The sequence below is a fragment of the Ursus maritimus genome, unplaced genomic scaffold, assembly GCF_017311325.1.
Source record: "Ursus maritimus isolate PB19 unplaced genomic scaffold, ASM1731132v1 scaffold_3, whole genome shotgun sequence".
Taxonomy (NCBI): Eukaryota; Metazoa; Chordata; class Mammalia; order Carnivora; family Ursidae; genus Ursus; species Ursus maritimus.
In genome coordinates, this window is record NW_024425563.1 from 51,254,865 (window position 1) to 51,278,478 (window position 23,614).

Sequence of the window (23,614 nt, forward strand, 5' to 3'; positions counted from 1 at the left end):
GATAAGATTTTAATAAATTCTTGTGACTCAAATTACTGGGAAGTAAATCCCCCTGACCAAGAAATTAAAATATATTACGGGGCGCCTGGGTGGCTCAGTCGTTAAGCGTCTGCCTTCGGCACAGGGCGCGATCCCAGCTTTCTGGGATCGACTGGGAGCCTGCTTCTTCCTCTCCCACTCCCCCTGCTTGTGTTCCCTCTCTCACTGCCTGTCTCTGTCAAATAAATAAATAAAATCTTAAAAAAAAAAGAAATTAAAATATATTAGTTTATCTTCTGTGATTATGGTTAACATCTATCCAAAAGGCTTATTTTCTTCTGAGAGGGCTGTAAGTCCTCTTGGCTCAGGGTCTGAGAGACGCTGGCTGATCACTCTCACTAGCCCTGCCGCAAATCCTACGGTCAATCATTTTCCCTTTGGCGCCCCGACCACGCCCAGTGCTCAGACCACGCCCACCCAAGTCGCCCTCCCTCCCACCTCAAGGCTCCGCCCCAGGCCTAGCAGAGGAAGATTCTTATTGGTGAAGAAGTTGTTCTGGTCCCGCCCTAGGGCACGGCGATAGGCCGAGCCGAAGTGGGGCGGTGGTGGTTGGCTTCCTGGGGACGGGTCCCTAGCCGTGCCTGTCAGAGTGGCTGGCGGCAGTGGCGGCTCTCGGGGCTGGGTTGTCAGTCAGTGAGCAGAGGGGGAAGATGGCTCGCCGGGACCCGTTCTGTTAGGAAGAAGGGGGGCAGGTGGTGCTGCTACTCGGGAGAAAGCAGAGCAGCCGCTGTCGCTGTCGCTGCGAGTCAGACAAGTCGAGGTTCTGGAGGTGGAGCTCGGGGAGCCGCTCTGGTGAGTCCGACCGAGCGACCCACGCCGGGCCCCTAGGGCGGCCGGCGACCGATAACTTTTTTGTCAGGGAGGAGCCGGGGCGAGGCGGCGGCGGGGAGGGGACCGGGACTTTGTCCCCGGGGCGGCGCCTTCGTTGGGGGTAACGGCTCCCTCGCGAGGCGCCGCGGGTGGGCGCGAGAATGCGCTGGGCGCTAGGGGCGTCGGAGGGGCCGGAGCAGAGGGGTCGGGTGAGTGGGCTGCGGCCGGCGGCTGCTCGCCCTGAAGTTGGGCGCAGCCCGTTTGCTGCCTGGGCGGCGGCAGCTTTGTGCGCGTGGACTCGGGTCTTTCTCTTTCCCAGCAAGGAGCAGTCCAGACTCCGGGCGTGCCCAGGGTGCAGCCGCCTCGGTCGGACCCGCCGCCCCTCTGCGGGGGCCCTCCACCCCCATTCCGCCGCTGTTGATGCTCCGGCCTGGCCTCTCCCACTCCAGGGAGGTTACCGCTATCCCTTAGTCTAGTGACCAAAATGGTCACCGTCGACACCCCCCCTCCCCATCTTTAAAAGCAGCGTTCGTCTGGGTCTTTGGTGTCTCTCGCAGCACGGTGAGATTCAGAAAGCAGATACGATTCCTTCCTTGGTTATTACACTGGAGATCCCCTCTTCAGCACTTGCTCCCTTCTATGAGTTATTCCTCTCCTGAGGCTGATTTTTAACGTACTTGGGAATCGTCGGGGTTTTGTCTGAAAATGATTGCAATTAAAAGATCCCAAGTTTGCACGCTTCAGCAAAACTGCGTATCCGCCCTTCAGCGTGCACAATTGTGCTCTGTACCCCTAAGTTTAGGCACTCCTGAAAGATTTTAATTTTGCCCTAGTGGTTTCATACTGCCCAGGATCGGGTCTCTTGATAAATACACTATCACACGCCCGGCAGCGTCTCCGCTCTTCAGGTAGGGGGAGTTTGTTCCACAGCCAGCTACTAATTTCAGAGACAGTACCATGGTCAGTAGGACCAAGCTGTCCTATTGCAAATAATTTGTCCTTTGGGTCACACAGTAGTTTTGGGAGTCGATATACCACCTCCTTGGTTCATGTAACACTTGACAGTTTGAGATTTTCAGCTTTTAAAATCTTATCTGCATAGAGTCATAAGGATCGGTGTAACCTTGAGTCAATGTGATAGACCCAGGAGGGTTGTTTTCCATAAGAACGTTCTCCTAACACCCACAGACTGGCTGGCCCTCCCTTCAATTTCTAAGCATCTTTTCTTTGGGCTAATACATTTTAAGGTTTACAAGATGAATCTTGGTCCCAAACACCATTTTTTTTTTTTTTGAAGTGCAGGGAAAGGCAAGAAAGAAAGAAAAATTTTAGGATCTGCTTGGCCAATAGTAGTTTTAAAATCATTTATTCAAATAATTCATTTACATAAAGTGGCTACGGGGAAAACCATCACATATTTAGATTAAAAAATTCTGGATTTGGCTTCTTTTATTACTTTTTGATTTACTACAATTATTATCATAGAGGGATTATAAAACCTCTTAATTGTCAACATTAGCAGTACTTGGATATAGACACCCCCACAAGGTGTTGGTTATGTCAGTATGTTATTCCTGCTATGCTTTCTTTGTTGTGTTTCTATTTTATAAAATCTGATCTTGGTTGCACTCTTTAGAGTGGTGTTGTTTTGACAGAGTTCAAACATATCTTACAGTCAACTGTTTTATTCAGGATCCTATTGTGTGATATTTATTTTATAATGAATATTTTAAAACTTTGAAAAATGTTAGTATCAGTACCATATTGGGGGTATCAAGTTTACATTTTGTAAATAATTGAAGTTATGTCCAACATATATTTATTTTGCACTGCCCCAGGCTGAATAGGTTCTAGGGCAGAAATGAATGTCATAATTCTTGTCATCAAGAAATTTACTCTCTGATGTACAAGACAGATCAAGTAATAGTTATAATACCATGTGATGAATCTGAATAGAGATATGCATAGTGTAGTAAGGGAGCAGAGTAGGGGATGGCTAATTCAGTGTGGATGTAGGTAGAGTCAGGAGCACACAGTACAGTTTTGAAATATAATTTAGCCAAGTGCAGGAGGTCAGTAACTTTCCAAGAGGAGAATAAGTGAGAAGGCAAGGGGGGATGAGAAACTATGGCAGCTTAGAGAAGTCATTGTCAATGACAAGTCCAAAGTCAATAGCACTGACATTAACATAACTTGAATGCTGAGGTTAAATAAGGAAATGGTGGAAGATGAGAATAGTGAGGGTGGTAGAGCTCCAGACCAGGGCAAGGTTTCCTTGGCTATGGGTTTTGGATTGAAGGTGATGAGTAAGAAGCCATTTAATGAATTTTTGTTTGAGACCCTCACCCTGGCAGAGTGAGGTAGGATCTGATAGGTCTTGTCACCTTTGGAAAGAAAGGAGGAGGAATCAGGACCCTGAGGATTTTACTTGATTCTAGTAACTGGAAGTGAGGGAAGGTGGACGGAAGATGGCAAGTTCTATTTGGGGTTTTTTGAATTTGAGGAAGCTGTGGAGCATTCAGGTGAAGATGACAATTAGATGTTTGGATCCATGGGCGTGGAACTTATAAAAGAAATCAGGATTACAGGGCAGACTGGGTGTTGAATTGAAGCTGTATTGACTTGGTTATATTGAAATGATTCAAGGAAAGCTTTTAGTATGATCAAAGCAGCAGCTGGAGAACAGACTGATAAAAAGCAGAAATGGATAGAAGAATAGTGTGAAAGAGAAGAGTAGTAGTTAGAAAGGTAGGAGGAACATCAAGAAAGATGCTAAGGAAGGAGAGAATTTCAAGTAGAGGCAGATGGGTCAAAAATTTTGAATGCTGTAAAGAGGTGTCAAGTAAGGAGAGGACTCCTGGGACCAGGGAATTGGTCAGGATTCCATAGGGGACTTTAACAAGTACAGTTTTAACTGCATAGTGGTCTTTGGAAGATTGAGAAAGAATGGGTAATGATAAAGTAGACATACTTGAGTGAGGCATTTCAAGAAGACTGAAGAAGGAAGAGAATGATAGCTATAGAGCAGTGGTTCTCATTCCTAGCTGCACATTTACAATTATCTGGAGAGCTTTTAAGAATCTTGATTTCCAGGGGAAAGCCCATTCCAGGGGTTGAGGTGGAACCTAGGCATTATATTTATTTCAACAGCTTTGTTGCAATATAATTGGCAAGTAATAAGCTACACCTATTTAAAGTGTGCAATTTAATGTTTGACATAGGTTTTCATTTGTAAAACTATCACCACAATCAAAAAAACGAACATTATCTATCACCTCTAAAAGTTTCCTTGTGTCCCTTTGTAATTTCTCCCTCTCATCCTCAGGAAACCACTGATCTACTTTTTGTCGCTATAGATTAGTTGCACAGGTACATTAAAGTTCCCTGGGTAATTCCAATGTGCAGGCAAGGTTGAAAACCGCTGAAGACGGATATAGGTTGAAGGAATGTTATGTTTGTTTCTTTACATGCATAAAGAAAGTGAGAAGTAAGAGATAGGAAAAATGACATATTTACTGGAACTGAGTCACTAAGGAGATGGAAATGGATGAAATTCAGAGCTTTGACAAATAACAAAGGGAGACAATTTGAAAGAAACAAAGAATATGATGTTAAAGATAGCACATTTCTTTTGTTATCAGCATCCAGGTTGTCATCATGTAGTATCCAGATTGATTTTTTTGAAGTACTCATCTTAATCTTGTGGAAATGGATGCCACTCTGGAAAACTCCTTAAATGGAGCCTGGGACCCCTGGCGCCACCATGTAATGCTTTGTCATTTTTTGGAGGGGAGCAGATGGAATTAACAGTTTGACTATTGCTTGTTATTGAGAGCCAAGTATTGCCAGAGTCTTTTTGGTCCTATTGGAGTTAAGCTACATATCTGCACTGAGAAAAGAGAATATTTAACATTTACGCTCAGAAGAAATCCTGTTTGCTTGCCCTTTGGATATATGGTTTTTAAATACATTGGAGGATAAAATTATTGTTCTGTCTCCCAAATGAGACTGAGAAGAGTTGTGATTAGAAGTTGTCAAAGGCCCATACTTTCTATCCTGAGAAAGGTAATATTTATATTCCCCCACTCTCTCCCTTCCTTCCTTTCTTTTTAATTTCTGGCTCAGTATTTGGATGTATTTATTTTTATTTTATTTATTTATTTTTAAAGATTTTATTTATTTACTGTCAGAGAGCGGGCAGGCACAAGCTGGGGGAACGGCAGAGGGAGAGGAGGCTCCCCACAGAGCAAGGAGCCTGATGTGGGACTCGATCCCAGGACCCTGGGATCATGACCTGAGCCGAAGGCCCACGCTTAACCGACTGAGCTACCCAGACGTCCCTTGATGTATTTAAAAGTTGAGCTCTGCTGGCTCCAATGTCCAGGGCTTATTCCTTACTTTGGATTCTTACCTTTGGGAGGGGGCCGAAAGCAAGTGGTTAATTCTAAATATTATTAGTCATTGTACTCAATCATAAGTAAACATGGAGCGAAAACTTGTCTGATTTCTAAAGTTCTGAAAATTTATTTCATTTTGATTAGAGTATCAAAGTATGATCTAACCTAGACAGTAGGCATCCCTAATTTTGGTGCAGCCTAAAAGAGTGGGAATATCAATGTTAGCATGATTTTAGATACTGTTGTTACTATAGCGACAGCAATTTTGTAAACATTCTGTATTTTCCTATTTACTAATGTAAGATATGATAACTGTAGGAAATTTGGAAAATTTAGGAATGCATAAATGATAAATAACATTTATAATGCCTCCATCCAGAGATAATTATTAATACATTAGTGAATATCTTTATAGGTTCTTTTTAATAGGTATTTACTTTTTTTTCTAACAAAAAGAAACCATACTGTATGTACTATGATTTCGTTTTTGTTTTTTGTGTATGCTGCCTTGTTACTAGCTTATTTTCACTTAATTGAGTGAATGCTTATCTGAGTCAATAAAATATTCTTTTATGGCAAAACATCATTTTAAATCTATGGTTAATATTCCAGAATATGGATTTACTATCATTTATTTCAGGTGTTGAAAATTTAAGCCCTTTCCAATAATTTTGAATGAATATTGTAGCATTTAGCTTGATAGTTTAATCATTGCCCATATCATTATTTCCTTAGGATAAATTCTGACATCAAAAGGTATGCATATTTTAATTATTTTTAATTAATAGTAATAGATTACTTTCCAGAAAGGCTTAATATTCATTTTTTAGTTATGCTTGAGATTGCTGGCAACTTCTCCATTTTTAGCACTATGAATAAAAAAACTGCCATTTTGAAATGAAAAGTTTTATTTTCTGTATTTTTAAAATTCATTGATTATTAGTGACATTAAATATTTGTATTTCTTTTGTGAATTATCTATTAGAGTCCTTTGTTTATTATGATATTGGAGATTTTAAAAAACTGAGTTATGAGAGTTCTTTGTGTGTAAAACTATTAGATCTTTGTCAAATTAAATTGCAAGTAATTTTTCCAGTTTGTCATTTACATTCTCATTTTGTTTTTGGTGTGGATTTTTCTTTTTAAATAGATTTTAAACATTTTTAGTGTAGTTAAATATATCAAATTTTTCTTTTATGGTAACTGCCTGCTTGGAAAGGCCTCCCTGCACTCCCAAATTATATAACTATTTACCTCTGTTTCTTTGTATTACTTTCACAATTTTTAAAAACATGTACCACTTTAGTCTATTTGGAACATATTTGGTGTAGAGTAGCAAGTCAATTATTTTAACACTATTGGGCAATTATCTTTTCCCAGAGGTTTTAAATGTTATCTATATTATATATCAAATCATGGTTTACATGATTTACATAAACATATATATATTTAACATGTGAAAATCATATATAAAATCATATATTAAAATCATATACATATGATTTTTTCTTAGGCTTTCTATTCTGCTTCGTGGGGCTGTTTATTTTTTGCTCCAGTGATTTCAGTCTTAGTTTATTGTAACTTTTTAATGTATCCTACTATATGATTGTGTGAATTTCTATTATCTTTCTCAAAACATTTTTAACATTTCTCATATATTTATTTTTTCAAATTACCTTTAATTCAATTTATTAAGATCTCAAAAAACCCCCAGTGGAATTTCAAATTAATTTTTTGAGATAGCTGTGATATCTTTACAATATTTAAATCATTTTAAACAAGTTATTTTCTTATTTTTTAAGTATACTCTACCCCCAACGTGGGCCTTGAACTCACAATTCTGAGAGCAAGTCACATGCTCTACCAACTGAGCCAGCCAGGTGCCCCCAAGTCATTTTTAAATGACTCAGTGTTTTATAGTTTTCTTCATGTGGTTCAGCCTATTTTTGAAATAAATTTTTGATATTTTAAAACTTGCTATTGCCAATGGAATCTTTTTTCATTGTGTTTTAAAGAGGATTGCATCTTCCCAATGGAACATAGAAAAATTGGTGCTTTAGGTATACTGTTTTCTAACTGGTCATTTTATGAAATTCTTAATTCTTATAGTTTTTATTTATTTTTAAAGATTCTTTAAATTTATTTATTTGAGAGAGAGAGAGTACACACTAGTGTGGGGATGAGGGGCAGAGGGAGAGGGAGAGAATCTCAGGCAGACTCTCTGCTGAGCAGGAAGACAGATGTGGGGCTTGATCCCAGGACCCTGAGATCATGACCTGAGCCAAAGTCAAGAGTTGGATGCTCAACTGACTGAGTCACCCAGGTGCCCCTTAATTCTTAGGTTTTTTTGGACTTTGTAATACGGCAGTTTTAGCATTTGTAAATAATGATAATTTCATCTTGCCAATATTTAATCCTTATTTCTTGTTTCACATTAAATGTCTAGAGTAATGTTAAATTATATTAGTGAATAGTGAGCATCTTTGGTTCATTTCTCATTTGAGTGAGAATGCCTTTAGGGTTTCACAGTTGTGTATTCTTTCTGACAACTTTTTTTTTTTAGCATGTTAAGAAAATAGTCTTCCTTAATTCCTTTTTGGAATTGAGATTTAATTGGAAAAATATATTAATTTTTTTAAAAGAATTTATTTATTTATTTGAGAGAGAGCCCAAGTGGGGGTGGAGAGGGGGAGAGGGAGAGGAACAAGCAGACTCCCCACAGAGCAGGAAGCTTGACACGGGGCTTGCTCTCAGGACCCTGGGATCATGACCTGAGCTGAAGGCAGCCACTTAACCAACTGAGCTACCCAGGCAATCCAGGAAAAAGATATTAAATTTGATCACACACCCTCGTGATGTACGTTGAGATGATCATATAGTTTTTCTTCTTTTACCTAGTGGTTGATGAATTATGTTAGAGGACTTCCTAGTAGATTTCACCAAACAATTGCTGTCTTTGGAGTAAAGGCAACTTGATAAGAGCATACCTCTTTAAAGTAGTGCTAGATTTGATTGCTATGTAAGATTGTCTTTAGTATTCCTCTTATATTTTCTTTTTCAGGTTTTGGTTTCTGAATATACTAGTTTTGCAAAATAAAAGAAGGGAGAAGAGTACCTGGGTGGCTCAGTTAGTTAAGCTTCTGACTCTTGATTTCAGCTCAGGTCATGATCTCAGGGTGGTGAGATTGAGCCCCACATCCGGCTCCCCACTCAGTCTGCTAGAGATTCTCTTCCTCTCCCTCTCCCCCTTCCCTCCATGCATGCTCTCTGTCTCAAATAAATAAATCTTTAAAAGAGAGAGAGAGAGACAGAGAAAAGCTTTCCATCTTTTTATATGCCCTGGCAATTAATTTCTTCTTCAAGGTCTGAAATAATTTAGCTATAAAAATGTCGAGGCCTTTTGGATTGAATGCAATTTATTGAGATTTTCCTATGTAGTACTTTCTAAGTACTTTGCATAATTAATTTCATTTAATCTGTGCACAACTTTATAAGTATTATTATCCTTACTTTACAGGTAAAAAACCTGAGACTCAAAGAGGTTAAAATACTTGTTCAAGGGGTGCCTGGGTGGCTCAGTCATTAAGCGTCTGCCTTTGGCTCAGGTCGTGATCCCAGGGCCCGGGGATTGAGCCCCATATCGAGCCCCAAATCGGGCTCCCTGCTCAGCAGGAAGCCTGCTTCTCCCTCTCCCTGTCTCCCTGCTTGTGTTCCCTCTCTTGCTGGCTGTCTCTCTCTCTGTCAAATAAATAAATAAAATCTTAAAAAAAAAAACAAACTTGTTCAAGATCAGCAACTAGTTAGTGGTAGAGTTAAGCTGAATTCCAATCTGATGCCATAGCTCATGTTTTTAATCAGTACCCTAATTTTTTTTCCAATCACACTCATTCCTTAGTCTCAGTTACTGAGAAATAAATTTAATTATTTTATTTGAATGTCTTATTGTTTTCCTTTTTGCCCAATTAATTTCAGTTTTCGGTAACCCTATCATTATTACTGGTCTGTCCTAGGTGATATCATGTCTTCTGCTATTTTAACAAATACATCCAAGTATGGTTATGGTAGAAGATCCCGGAATGGGAATGGGATGATAAATGTATATGTACCTTATATAATTTACATTTTAATTTACTGGGGACTCAAGATCAATCTGCATTCCTGAATCCTGTTTGTACCTTGTAAAGAATGTTATGTGCAACACAGATAAAAGATCCAGAAGTTGTGGAAATAGTACTTTTCCATTTTAGTTTAAATAGTTGTCATTATTGAGGCTTGCATCAGGATAGCCCTTTAGTAGTAAATGTTAAGTGGTATTTGTTTGGTGTGTGTTTTCCTGAACAAAGAGTCTTTTGATTAACTGATGAACATTAGTTGCTTTCTCATATAAATGCATAAGGATTCATTCAGTTATTTGTACTTAGTGAAAACCTTGTATATGAGTTCTTAAACTGTACTATGAAAATTATTTGAGGCTTCAGCTATTGGAAGATTTACATTTACTCTTTCATAGAATGATGTTTAGACTTGGAAATTTGAGAGAATAATGTAAGCCTTTAAAGTGCTTAAATTGGGCAAGCAATTATGAACTCTATTTTTTAAAAAATTCTTTATTTATTTGAGAGAGAGAGAGAGAGCAAGCGGAACCATGAGGAAGGGCAGAGGGAGAGGGACAAGCAGACTCCCTGCTGAGAAGGGAAACTGACGTGGGGCTTGATCCCAGGATCCCAGGATCCTGGGATCATGACCTGAACTGAAGGCAGATGCTTAACTGACTGAGCCACCCAGGTGCCCCTTATGAACTCTATTTTAATCTTTTTGAGCTTGCCTAATTAAATGTAAAGAACATTTTTTTAAAAAGATTTTATTTATTTATTTGACAGAGAGGGACAGCCAGCCAGATAGGGAGCACAAGCAGGGGGAGTGGGAGAGGAAGAAGCAGGCTTCCAGCGGAGGAGCCTGATGTGGGGCTCTATCCCATAACGCCGGGATCACGCCCTGAGCTGAAGGCAGAAGCTTAACGACTGCACTACCCAGGTGCCCCTAAATGTAAAGAACATTTAATTAATTTAGTTAGGGTATTGATTCTAATCAACATACACATCCTGTGTACCTCTGCCCATGGGGGTATAAAAAGTTGCCGGTCTGACCTCTTTAAACTTGCCAGGTATATATATTTCCTTTTGAACTAAAAGTTCAATGTTTCTGCTGACTTGTTAATCCACAGATATTACTGTGGTAGATGGAGTGGCAACATAGCCCCCCAAGCAGTGTATACTTTAGTAGTGTAGAAGAGGAAGAGACTATTTTGGGAAATTATGAACCTTCAGGTGGGTCCTGATTAGGGAATGGAGGTGGAAGTATTTTCGAAATGGGTTGGAGAGAGAAGTGTCTAAGTAGGGAAGGTAGGAATGTGTACATTGAATGGACTGTTGAAGAAGTACAGAAAGTCAGGGGCGCCTGGGTGGCTCAGTTGTTAAGCGTCTGCCTTCGGCTCAGCGCGTGATCCCGACGTTATGGGATTGAGCTCCACATCAGACTCCTCCACTGGGAGCCTGCTTCTTCCTCTCCTACTCCCCCTGCTTGTGTTACCTCTCTTGCTGGCTGTCTCTATCTCTGTCAAATAAATAAATAAAATCTTAAAAAAAAAAAAGTACAGAAAGTCAGAATGGTTATGTAGGTGATAGAACCAGAATACTGAACACAGTGAGGTCTTCTTAGAGTTTTGGAAAGGAAGATGCTTGTGGCAAGGTTAAAGAAAAAGAATATTGAGGGGAAAACCCCAATAGATTTGTCATTTCTAAGTTGATGGTAAGTATATGATGAGAACAAAATACATACTGTAAAGGGGGTTAAGGAATAAATTGGTGATGAAATACTTGGAGGCAATGGCAATAGATTAGGCTACTAAATCAGAAAGTTAATTGGTGAAGAATAAATAATGGAAGTAGCTGGAGAGCATTAGAATCTAATGAAGCCTCCCTCCTATCCCCAGCCCAGCAATCTCCCCTTTTAGAAACTTCTGAAGTTTAAGCTTCCAAAATGCATTCTCAATTGTCCAGTTGATAAAATATTTTGTTAGTGATAATTAGACCTATTATTATTGAGCATCTATGGTGTGACCTTGCTTTATTTGTATTATTTTTCATCCCTAAAACATTCCTGTGATGTAGACGTTATCACTACTTTTCACAGTGGAGTTAATTGAGATTGGAAAGTTTAATTTGCTGGAAAGTGAGGATGAGTTTTTTGGACTCTTTGTTGTACCATGTTCCTTTTTCTATTTATTGAGCTCTGTTAAAATATTAGAGGGGAAGGATGCAAAAGGACCTTAAGGTATGATTACTCTCTGAATAGAAAGGAGTGGAGGAGAAATTTTAGCTATGCTTGCTGTAATTTGTTCAACTGCATTTTGTATTTAAAATGTTAAAAGGCTTCCTTTTTTTTTTTAAAGATTTTATTTTACAGAGAGAGAGAGCGAGCACAAGCAGTGGGAGCGACAGGCAGAGGGAGAGGGAGAAGCAGACTCCCCACTGATCAAGGAGCCCGACATGGGTCTTGATCCCAGGACTCCAAGATCATGACCTGAGCCGAAGGCAGACATTTAACCAACTGTGCTACCCAAGCGCCCCCCCCTTTTAAAAAGATCTTATTCATCTGTTTGAGAGAGAGAGAGAGAGAGAGAGTGCGAGGGCACAAGTAGGGGAGGGGTCAGAGGCAGGGAGCCAGCCATGGGGCTCCAACCCAGGACCAACCCAGGACCCTGCGATTATGATCTGAGCTGAAGGCAGATGCTTAACCAATTGAGCCACTCAGGCTCCCCAAAAGGATTCCTTCCAATAAGCTTCTCTACCATATGTGTAACATTTAATTTTTAACAAGTTCCTTTTTTTGGGAAGATCAAAAGCTTTTTTTATCCATGATAATGATAGGTTGGGGGGAAAGGAAGAACAGGCCAAGAAAGGTGACATCAAGAAAAGTAAGGGTAAAACTTGTTCTTTTCACTATGAGAAATTCAGATATGCTACACAGGTGTATGTTTTAGGTAGCACTTCAGGAAGGCCAGCCTCTTTGTGGAAATGGTATTGAACTGGTCACTGATGTTATCAGGGCAGATACTTTACGTGTCAACATATTATAAAGCTCCAGAGTTCATAGTAATATAATGTGATTTATGGCACTTGGATTCCATTAGTCAGGAGTTGGTTATTGGTGAAAGGGTCCAAACAGATGTTTAGTTTTCTGTTTTAAATCCTTTCTTCAGAAACAATGCATAATTGAAAAAGAAATGCTTAAACTACTTTAGGGATTTTAAACATTCTTATAGGACTTTCAAGTACTTGTGGAGGAACCAAGATAGAAATTTTTGTTGTACTACTTTTAGTTTCATATTTAGTTGCAAAGCAAAACGTAAGTTATATTTTGTTATACTTGTATAAAACTTAATATTATTAAAAACTTTATTTTTTAAAAATGTATAATTCAGCCTCTGCTAAAACAAATTGACTGTTACCCCAGTTAATATGAATCAGCATGATCATACTGAACTATTTATTGCTGCTTTGCTTCCTATAATTTTTAAATGAAGATAAACAACTATTTTAATAAGATCAACTGAGTTTCTGACTAAGAAGAATCAAACAGAATTTTGTAGTACAGTCAAGATCTATTGCTTTTATTATTATGGCTCTACTAGTACACATTACCTTCCTTAACTGTGTTTACTTGCATTTTCTCATTGCACCCTCCCTTTGCCCCCATCATTTTCGAATTGAACATCTGAGCCTCTATTGGCAGACTTTATTAATGGTTAGGAGTTTCATTCCAATTTACGAAAGGGCAGTGACTCACTCTAAGACATCAACTCAACCCACAAGTCAGCTGGAATTTGGTTCTCTTAACATTTCTGTCTTCCTTTGTTCCCAACATTAGAGCAGGGAAAACTGCCACTTAGAACGCAAAATGCTTTAAAGAAATTAAAGTAGAGCTGTGCTTTGGAAAGTATATTTCTATATGCTGTAATTTTGGGGAAAGAGAGAGGAAAAAGGGGCAAGTGAGAGGAAAATGATTGCAAGATAAAATTTACATTGGGCTTTCTTTTACATCCCTCCCCATTTCCTCATAACATTTGTTTCTATTATTTTATTTGCTTATACTCTGATTTGCCTTGTTTTATTTCAAAAGGGATTAAAGGACACTCACTCTTGCTATGTTTTGGGTTTAACTTGTCTCCCCTAGTGGACTGTGAATCCCTCAAGTCAGGGACTATGTCATATTCAGCTTTGTAAACCTAGCGTCTAGGACATAGTAGACACTCAATAGTTTATGAATAAATGGATGATATTTAAACACCTCTACTATAAGAAAAGAGAGTGGGATTACTTGCTATAACCCTAGTTTATTGCAGCTGAATAAACTCCATCATGGGCTGAATCATGTCTTCTACCCCCTTTTTATATGTTGAAGCCCTAATACCCAGGACCTAAGAATGTAACCATAATTGGAGATGGAATCTTTATAATTAAGTTAAAATGAGGTAATCAGGGTGGGCCCCAATCCAATATAACTGGTGTCCTTATAAGAGGAAATTGGGACAGGACTTGTACAGACTGAAGATGATGTGAAAACACAGGGAGAAGATGGCTACAAGCCAAGGAGAAAGGCCTGGAACAGATCCTTTCCTTATCACTCTCAGTAGGAACCAACCCTGCTGACACCTTGAGCTTGTACTTCTAGCCTCCAGAAACGTGAGCAAATAAATTTCTGGTGTTTAGGCCACAATCTGGTACTTTGTTATAGCAACCCTAGCAAACTAATATGGAAGACTTGTCTGTTTGGATGTAGCAAAATCCTAAATACCCTTAATTTACCTATCCCCAAGGAATAGTTTGCAGTGCTCAATGACAAAACCTTATAACTTTTTACACTTCCCCCTGGCAAGACATGGGAGAGAGAAATTTGGGTGGCTCAATGGAGAAAGTAATAACCATTCGTCTCTTTTCATCTCCCCCCACAGTACAGGCGATGGCAAGCAGCTGGCTGATTCTTTAGTTCAATTGAATTTGTTTGGTTTGGCAAGGAGAAAGTGTTTATGGGGTATTTGTGTTCTTAAGTGTTCAAGAGCCTCTGCCAATAGACCTGGTTGCTTTTTCAAAGTAAAAACTGGAAGAAGACTGAATAAAATACTTTTTAATAGCATGTTAATTTGAACTAATTGCTTTTACATAATCTTAGCAACATTACTTTGCCTGTGTTATAATCAGGGGCAGAGCAGTGTATCTTTTGGCTCATGCCTATTGCTTTGATAGTTGCCATACCCTCTGATCATCAACCAATCATACTGAGTTGCCTCGGTTATTGTCAGCATTTTTCACCACATGCTTTAGCCATAAGCTAAACATATACGCATTTTTTGCCATGTATTTCTCATTTTTTAAAAATTGGACTACACATTAAATAGTGCTATGTTTAGTCAACTCCTTTATAGTGTTTTGAGATACTTTGCTGAAAGAGAAATTTTTGAACATATACAAAAGTAGAACACTTGCTCTTTCATCATTTAGAAGCAGTTATCAGAGTTCTGAGAATAGGGTAAACTAAATTAACTAGTGAACTGTGTGTCACCCTGCTAAAGATGATTTTGTTTAGCATCCCACAATGCTGTGTGTGTCCATCAGTACTAAATTCTGACCAATGAGCTATATGAATCTATGTGTGTATGTGCTGCTGAAGCAAACACTGCTATATGTGTAAGTTAAAAGGGGCTCAGGGAAGGAAGACTCCTTAAAAGAAGGAAGACATCCTTTTTCCTCCTTAACCTTTTTCCTGAAATGTGAGTAGGATAGCTATGGTAGCCATCTTGAAATGTGAAGTAGCCTTGAGGGTGGAAGCGATTTTGCTAGGATAGTAGAGCAAAACAGACAGCTGACACCATACCAGCCCTGGATTGCCAGCCTCTTCTCACTCATTTTTAATGAGAAGGAAATAAATTTTGTCTTGTTTAAGTCACTGTTACTTGGATTTTACTATGATGTGCACTTAATTGATTTCTAACCAATAAAATCACTTAAATTATAGTAATTAGTGTGGTAGAGATGCAGGAATAATAAAAAAGGTCACTGAAATAAAGAGTCCAGAAACAGACCCAAGTATATGACAATTTAATATATATTAAATGTATCAATTCTTACTTGTGGGAAATGATTGAATAAATAGTGTTGACATAACTGGCTATTCATTTGGGGAGAATAGGTTAGATTCACACTGTGTGTGTGTGTGTGTGTGTATTTAAAAAATCCAGAAGTATTAATGATTTATCACATAAAAAATAAAACTATAATAACTCTAGAGGAAAACATTGGAGAAAATTTTTATGAAGCAAAATTCAGTACTAATAAAGGAAATGATTATTATCAGGCTCTATTATGTAAAAATGTAAAACTATCTATACAATGAAAATACCAAAAACAAAGCTAAAAACAAATGACAAAACTGGGAAAATATTTGTAACATTAAAAAAAGATAGTCTGTGATAAGCTCTACAATATATTTATTTTTTTATTTATTTAAAATCAATTTAATTAACATACAGTGTTTTATTAGTTTCAGAGGTAGAGTTTAGTGATTCATCAGTTGCATATAACATCCAGTGTTCATTACATCAAGTGCCACTCTTAATGGCCATCACCCAGTTACCCAATCGCCCTACCCACCTCCCCTCCAGCAACCCTCAGTTTGTTTCCCATAGTTAAGAGTCTCTTATGGTTTGTCTCCCTCTCTGATTCTGTCTTATTTTATTTTTCCTTCCCTTTCCCTAGGAACATCTGTTTTGTTTCTTAAATTCCACGTATGAGTGAAATCATATGGTATTTGTCTTTCTCTAACTTATTTCGTTTAGCATAATACCCTCTAGTTCCACCCACATTGTTGCAAATGACAAGATTTCATTTTTTTTGATGGCTGAGTAATATTCCATCGTCTATATATACCACATCTTTATCTATTCATCTGTTGATGGACATCTGGGCTCTTCCCATAATTTGGCTATTGTGGACATTGGTACTATAAGGTTGAGGTGCATGTGCCCCTTTGAATCACCATGTTTGTATCCTTTGGATAAATACCTAGTAGTGCAATTGCTGGGTCGTAGGATAGCTCTATTTTTAACATTTGAGGAACCTCCATACTCTTTTCCAGAGGGGTCGTACCAGTTCGCATTCCCACCAACAGTATAAGAGGGTTCCCCTTTCTTCACATCCTCACTAATATCAGTTGTTTCCTGAGTTGTTAATTTTAGCCATTCTGACTGGTGTGAGGTGGTATCTCATTGTGGTTCTCGTTTGTGTTTCCCCGATGCCAAGTGACATGGAGCATTTTTTCATGTGTCTGTTGCCATTTTTATGTCTTCTTTGGAGAAATGTCTGTTTATGTCTTCTGCCTATTTCTTGACTGGATTATTTGTCTTTTGGGTGTTGAGTTTATAGATTTATAAATTTGTATCTTCTCCCATTCTGTCAGTTGTCTTTTGGTTTTGTCGACTGTTTCCTTTGCTGTGCAAAAGCTTTTTATCTTGATGAAATCCCAAGTTTATTTTTGCTTTTGTTTCCCTTGCCTTCTAAGACATGTCTAACAAGAAGTTGCTGTGGCTGAGGTCACAGAGGTTGCTGCCTGTATTCTCTAGGATTTTGATGGATTCCTGTCTCACATTTAAGTCTTTCAACCATTTTGAGTTTATTTTTGTGTATGGTGTAAGAAAATGGTCCAGTTTCATTCTTCTGCTTGTGGCTGTCCAATTTTTCCAACACCATTTGTTGAAGAGAACGTCTTTTTTTCCATTGGGTATTCTTTCCTGCTTTGTTGACGATTAGTTGACACCATTGAGTTGAGGGTTCATTTCTGGGTTCTCTATTCTTTTTTTTTTTTTTTTAAGATTATTTATTTATTTGACAGAGATAGAGACAGCCAGCGAGAGAGGGAACACAAGCAGGGGGAGTGGGAGAGGAAGAAGCAGGCTCATAGCGGAGGAGCCTGATGTGGGGCTCGATCCCAGATCGCCGGGATCACGCCCTGAGCCGAAGGCAGATGCTTAACTGCTGTGCCACCCAGGCACCCCTGGGTTCTTTATTCTGTTGCATTGATCTATGTGTCTGTTTTTGTGCCAGTACTACACTGTCTTGATGATTACAGCTTTGTAATAGAACTTAAAGTCTGGAATTGTGATGCCACCAGCTTTGGTTTTTCTTTTTCAACATTTCTTTGGCTATTCTGGGTCTTTTCTGGTTCCATACCAATTTTAGGATTGTTTGTTCCAGCTCTGTGAGAAATGTTGATGGTATTTTGATAGGGGTTGCACTGAATGTGTAGATTCAATGGGTGGGGGGCGGGTGGAGAGGGAATGGAGAGGGGTCTTGCCAGGCTTCCTGCCTTTTGCTGGGCCCCTGCTGAGATAGTGGTCGCCCTATTGTGCCAGGGTTTGTGGTTTATGGCAACACTGAGCAGAAAGCCAGTGCCTAGACTTGCAGTTTTTAGTTAGCTTTCCCCTTTCTGATGCTTGGGAATTCTGCCTCAGTCAGGCACTTCCGTTCTTTTTGTGACCCTGGGGATCCTGAGACCACGCTGTCCCACCTGGGGTTCTGCCCTGCTTAGCCACCTGAGCACCTTTAGGCCATGGATGTCCCTAACTGTAGCACACTTTTAAAAGTTCCGATTTTGCAGTCCACTTGTTATAATACTTTCCAGTAACCTCCTTATGCAAGCTCCCTCCCTTGGGTTTATCTTCCAATGTATTGCCCTGATACATGTCTCTGCACCTCCTACCTTGCAAAAAGTGGTGGCTTTTCTATTTGTAGAATTGCAGCAATTCTTTTCTCAGATCTCTGATTGATTTCACAGGTGTTCAGAATGATTTGATAACTATCTAGCTGAATTCCAGGGACCAGATGATATGAAGGTCCCCTACTCCTCCACCATCTTAACTCAGAATGTTCAGAATGATTTGATATCTAGCTGAATTCCAGGGACCAGATGAAATGAAGGTCCCCTACTCCTCCACCATCTTAACTCCTCACCTACAAATACATTTAAAAGAAAAAAATAGACAAAATATGAGTAGGCAATTTACAGAAGAGGAAGTAGAAGTAATCAATAAACATTTGAAAAGATTTTCAAAGAAATGCAAGTGGAAGTCTGCAGTGTGGTTTTTTTGGCCCATAAAATTGGCAATAATTAAGAAGATTAATAATATCTACAATTGGGTAAGGTGTAGGGAAATGAGCACTTTCATCTATTCTTAGTGGAAGTATAACATTATATAACCTTTTTGGAGGGCAATTAAATTTCAATCACAAGTATCCTTTGATACAGCATCCTGGGTCTATCCTATAGACGTACTTGCAGAGATACAAGAAAGTTTATTACAGCATTGTTCAAATAGTGATAATCGGAAACAACTACTTTAAAGGACTGGAAAAAATTTCAAAAATGGGTAATAACCCCTAACTTAATAGATTTAGCTAAAATTGTAATATTTAGAAGTTTTTTTTTCCAAAAGAGACCAATTTCTCTCTCTATTTATATGGTATATTAGTTAACTGTTGCTGTGTGACAAATTACCCCAAAACTTAGAAGCTTAAAAATAACACAGATTTATTATTCTTGTGATTTTATGGGTTGACTGGGTTCAGCTGGGCAGTTCTGCCTCTGTATAGCTGAAATCAGTCTAGCTGAAATCACTTGTGCAGCTACAGTCATCCGGGAGCTTACATGAGGCTGAAATCCCCTAGATGCCCTCTCATCTTCTAAGATCTTTCTCCATGTGGCTTCTTAGCCACATGTCTATCCCTGAGCTTTTATAGCATGGTGGCTACCTTCTAAGAGAAAGTATTTCTAGAGAACATGCCCCAGGTGCAAGAACTTATGAAGCCTCTGTTGGTATCATGCTTGTTAAAGTCCTTTGGCCCCTGGTCACATTGCCAGGCCCAATATCAACGTCGGAGAGGATTGCATGGTAGTGTAAAGAGCAGAAGGGGTTGTTTGTTGAAGGCCATAAATATAGTGGTAATAGTCTACCACACAAGGAAAAAATAAAGGTAAAAAGATAAAGTCTTGGTGGAGAGTGATTCCTTTTTTGGGGGTGGTGGTGAAAAAATAAAAACAAATTGACTATCATATTATATCAAATTGAATGTAGGTACAGTTATGAGGATCCAGCTATGTCCTATTAAAAACAAGACATTAAAGAAATTTATACAAATGTGAAACAAAACCACTCTTCTCAATAACTTCGTAGGAAAATTGTTATATTTATTTATGATTAGTTTTTATTTGAGTACAATTGATACACAATGTAACATTAGTTTGAGGTGTATAACTTAGTGATTTGGCAAGTTTATACACTATGCTATGTTCGCTGCAAGTGTAGCTACCATCTGTCCCTTACATAGCTATTACAGTATCACTGACTGTATTCCTTATGCCATGCTTTTTATTCCCATGATTTATTCATGGAAGATTGTTATTTTTAATAAAAATGTGTAATTATGTTGACACGTACTGGGTTTATTATAACAAGTGTTTAACGTTTTGTCATTAAAAATTTCAAATATGATAAGTATCAGTAAATATAACCATCATAGACAAAAGTTCTTTGGGATTCTCAGTAATTTGTAAGGTAAAGAATTTTCATAACTTGCTTATATAGTATATGCATGGAAAAGAGTTTGAAATAACCTGCAGTAGTACAACAGTGCTTGCTTATGAAAAGTGGGACAGCGGCAGTGAGAAGGCTGACCTTTCTTTTAATTATGTGGAAAAGATATAAGTGTAGCAATTTAAAAAATCTCCAGTATAGGAAAATATTAGTGGAGATGGGAGATTAATAGTCCACCGAAGTGTTTATAGTTTTTTGTTTGTTTTGTTTTCTTTTTTAATAGAAATTTTGTAATTTTTGTAGTGCATAATAAGCAGAACCCTTGTTTTACCCTCTACATTGCTGATTTTGCATATTTCTTTTTTTTTTTTAAGATTTTATTTATTTATTCGACAGAGATAGAGACAGCCAGCGAGAGAGAGAACACAAGCAGGGGGAGTGGGAGAGGAAGAAGCAGGCTCATAGCAGAGGAGCCTGATGTGGGGCTTGATCCAATAACGCCAGGATCATGCCCTGAGCCAAAGGCAGACGCTTAACCGCTGTGCCACCCAGGCGCCCCATGATTTTGTATATTTCTGATGCTTTTATCATGATTCTAGCACTTGTAATTATTCCCCTGAAAAATATAGGGTGCTACCTTGATTCAAATTCCCCCTTATTCATCTTCCTCACTTCCTTTGTTATCTGGATTACAGGCTCCTATAGACACAGACCATATCTTACTATTCTTTGCTATTAGTACAAAGTAATAGACACAGTTTGCATTCTACTCAGTAGGCACTCAGGGCTTATTCAATTATTAATGTTGCAATTTGAATACATAGTAATATTTACTTTTTGGCATAAATAAAAATTTCGAATGAGTTATCTACATGACCTCCCATCCTATGTCTGTTTTTGCCTAGTCTTGTTCTCTTTCTTTGTTCCCTCTGGGGCCCCGCCTGGCCTATAGTCTGCGTAAATTATATGAGCTAGGCAGTAGACAAGGGATGAATAGTAAATGTGCCAACTTGAGGTCCTGCTTTACTAAATACATAAAAAGCATTACTCAGCACCATACTACTTACTACATATACAATATCATGAATATTGATATTGAATGCTCAATGAATGGTATCGAGGTAAGTTTTATAGTTTGAAATGTTTATACTTATCTCTTAAAATCTGTCAACACAATTATATAATTTGTATCTTAGTTATCAGAGTTTCATGGACTTTGATTTACTGAGGTAATAATTGAATCATTTAGTATATACTATATATTTTGTTAAAGATGCTACAAACATTTTGGAAAATCTTATTTCAGCCAATTACTGCACTTATAGATTTCTATCCAATATTAAATGTAAAATCATTCAATTTGTGGTACTTTTATTTTTAATAAAATGCATAACTTGTAATAATGGACTCTTCAGAATTCTTAAAAAATTCCAGTAAGAGATTTTCTAAGCCAAGAGCAATCAGTTAACCTCTAAGACAATCAATCAGATGATGCTGTTGAGGCTCACAGGTACAGTGCCATAGTTCTCTTCCGATGGTTTGCTTTGTCAACCCATATACTTCATCAACATGAGCCCTGAGTTTCTCCTGGGTTGGTTTTTAAAAGCAGAGAAGTAAAAGGAATATATGGTAGACAGGAAAAGAATAGGAAAAGACATGAAGGTTGGAATGGCATGATGTATTGTGGAGAATAGCAATAAGTAAAATTTAGATAAGTAAATTATGGCTATATTATAAGGGGAGCTTGAGGTGGAAGATCTGATAGAAATGATGTGGAAAAGTGTCACGTAGTGTGTTTCTGGAGAAAAGCAATGTTTTAGGCAGATTAGTCTGGCGGTAATGTGCATTGTACACCGGAGAAGATGCAGGATCAGGAAGGCTGTATGAATTGAGTATACTGAGGCAATACAGCCTCTGACGGAGGGTGTTGCTGTAGAGATGAAGAGCAGATGGTAAATTAGACAGGCAATATGAAGGATGAAATGTAGTCCTTATTCAACAAATATTTATTAAATACTTACTGTATATATTTATGCTTCTGATATCTGGATTGAACTTTGCTGATAATTACACCACATTTATTTATTTATTTATTTATTTATTTATTTATTTATTTATGATTTTATGTATTTATTTGAGAGAGAGTAAGAGTGAGAGAGATCACAGAGGGAGTGGAGAGGGAGAAGCAGACTCCCCGCTGAGCAGAAGGCCTGATATGGGGCTCCATCCCAGGACCCCGAGATCATGACCTGAGCCGAAGATAAACCCTTCACTGACTGAGCCACCCAGGTGCCCCAACACCACATTTTAAACTTTAAAATTATGTACATTGGTGGTGAATTTCTTAACATTCTCTTTTCTGGTGATTTGTAATTTAAAACATTTTTAAATTTTTTTTTTTATTTTTAAGTAGACTCCGTGCCCAGCATGGAGCCCAGTGCAGGGCTTGAACTCATGACTCTGAGATTGAGACCTCAGCTGACATCAAGAGTCGAATGCTTAACTGACTGAGGCACCCAGGCACCCTGAGAATGCTTTATTTTTTGAAAAATCCTACATTTATATTTGTAAATGATTAAGAATGTTCTAGTGCATGCAAAAGTCCTTTCTTTACAGTCTTGTAATGACAGCATCACTTTGTGACATACTTTTAGCATCTTGTGGGTCTGATTTCCACATCAAGTAATACTTAAAGTAGGTTGTTAGTTTAAAAGAAACTAAAAAGTTCTTTAAGTTCAAGGTCATTTTCTCTGATAAAGCCAATGACATGAAGTATATATCATCCACTCAAAGAGCCACATTAATTATCCTTATAATACATTTTCTTTAAGTAATACATAATAGTTTGCACATTGGAATATAACTGTAAGGGCATTGTGAGGCAATGGAGGTAAATCATCATGTTATAAATAATTTACATCTTAGTTTGCTGATGGGAAAGTCAGACTTGAAAATTTAAACTTAATGGTATTGTCTCCATTTACAACAAGCAAAAATACTTTTGTCGAATTACCTTCGTAACTTTAAATACACTGTCTACATCACTGCTTTTATTTTCCTCTCCATTGGATCCCAATGAAAGCCTGGGCTTTCAATGATTTCATTCCTTTGGAATTGTTTTCTGTTTTGTCTTCCTGAACATTCATCGGATTCTTTGTTGTAATTCTTATACACTTTTATTGCTTTCCTTTTTGATATTTCTGCTGTTTTCTATTTCAGAGATTTCTATTTCATTGATCCATTTGGAACCTTTCTCAGCCTAGATCCCTATTCCTTCTCTATATTAAACATTAAAAATGGCTTTTCACCATGAATATTTACTTAGTTTGGGGCCTTCTATACTTAGCCTATGTCCACTTTGGGAAAAGTCATTTATTGTTATTGCACTCATAACTACTTAATACATGGATAGCTTTACAACAGATCTCTAGCTCTGATTCCTTACTTTTTCTTTAGTACAAAATTCCTTGCATTAAGGAGGACTTATTGCATACCATAATGTTAACTACCATTGAGGGTTAATTAATAAGGTAAATATTATATTAAAAACTCAGAGTAGAATTCAGGGTCCAAATTAGTAAAGATTCAAAGGTTTGTTCATTTATTCATGCAATGGGCAAATGTTTATGAACCTGTTATGTATGGGCCAATTTAAAAAGGCTAATTTGTAAGTTGGATTTTTAAGAATTGATTAGGTCAGTATGAAAAAGGTCTTGGGGTTTAG

The 23,614-nt window shown here is 38.1% G+C and overlaps 1 protein-coding gene across 4 annotated transcripts in view; it reads left to right on the forward strand.

Annotated features, from left to right (window-relative positions):
* Positions 1-622: 622 nt before the first annotated feature.
* Positions 623-23,614, forward strand: part of FAM126A (family with sequence similarity 126 member A) — a 108,476-nt gene continuing 85,484 nt past the window's right edge. For all 4 annotated transcript variants that reach the window (XM_040644197.1, XM_040644198.1, XM_040644199.1 and 1 more), the window contains exon 1: positions 623-831. The gene's annotated coding sequence lies outside the window, so the exon portion shown is untranslated. The remainder of the gene's footprint in view (positions 832-23,614) is intronic.